This window comes from Microtus ochrogaster, chromosome 2 (assembly GCF_000317375.1).
Source record: "Microtus ochrogaster isolate Prairie Vole_2 chromosome 2, MicOch1.0, whole genome shotgun sequence".
Taxonomy (NCBI): Eukaryota; Metazoa; Chordata; class Mammalia; order Rodentia; family Cricetidae; genus Microtus; species Microtus ochrogaster.
This window is the reverse complement of record NC_022010.1, coordinates 72,180,191-72,181,141: the sequence shown is the minus strand read 5'-3', so window position 1 is coordinate 72,181,141 and position 951 is coordinate 72,180,191.

Sequence of the window (951 nt, the reverse complement as noted above, 5' to 3'; positions counted from 1 at the left end):
GGGTTGATGCTCTCTGAGTCTGAGGTGTATGGTGATGCTGTAGATGCATCAGCTGGGGCTGGGCATTCTACGGTGTATTGTTCTCTGCATTCTGACCAGTTGTAGCTCTCTTTCTACAATGCTCTCTTTCTTTGTCGCAAAAAGAAACTTCTTTGATAAGGAGCACATGTCAATGTGTATAGGAGAAATGTCACGGGGCCCCACTTCTGCATGAACTAAGACAGTTAAGCAGCCCCTTAAATGCTTATCCATTAGTGGTCAGCACTAAAAACATACATACAAGCAACACTAAATGGATGTAACAGGTTGATTTATGCATCTATTCACATATATAAACAAGAATTAGAGAAAAAGAGGTCATGAACTTGAGAGAAAGGGACATAGGAGAGCTGGATGGGACTGAGGGAAGGGAGAATGTGATTATATTTTAATTAAAATAAAAATAAATTAATAAAAAAGTACTTACATTCTCTTTATGACATTGCAGTAACATTGAATTTATGCTTACAATAGCATTACTCAATATCTGAGTCTTGAATTTTTTACCTGAGTATTTATATATATGGCAAATTTAGAAATGTCTAGTTTGTCTTTAATCCTAGAGAATACATAGTTTGGGGAGGGAGCAGCCAAGCAGCCACAGAGTGGACTTGAGGAAAACAGATTACCTGGACTGGTAGAGAACTCAGAGATATTATTTAAAACTTTCTCTTCAAGAAAATGATAGCCCAAAAGTTTCAACAGAGCCCTTTTCGTAAGTATGTATAGGCGTATTGACGGAAGATATGGCGTTAATCTATCTTTGACAGACTGTCAAAGAAGAACCTTCCACAGCCTTCTATGCAAAGCATGGGAGGTAGGGGGTCAAAGGGAATGCAGCCCTGTAAAGAATGCCAGCACACTGCGCAGTAAACACAATTCCACAGGTAAACACAGGTGCCTGCGTCACGG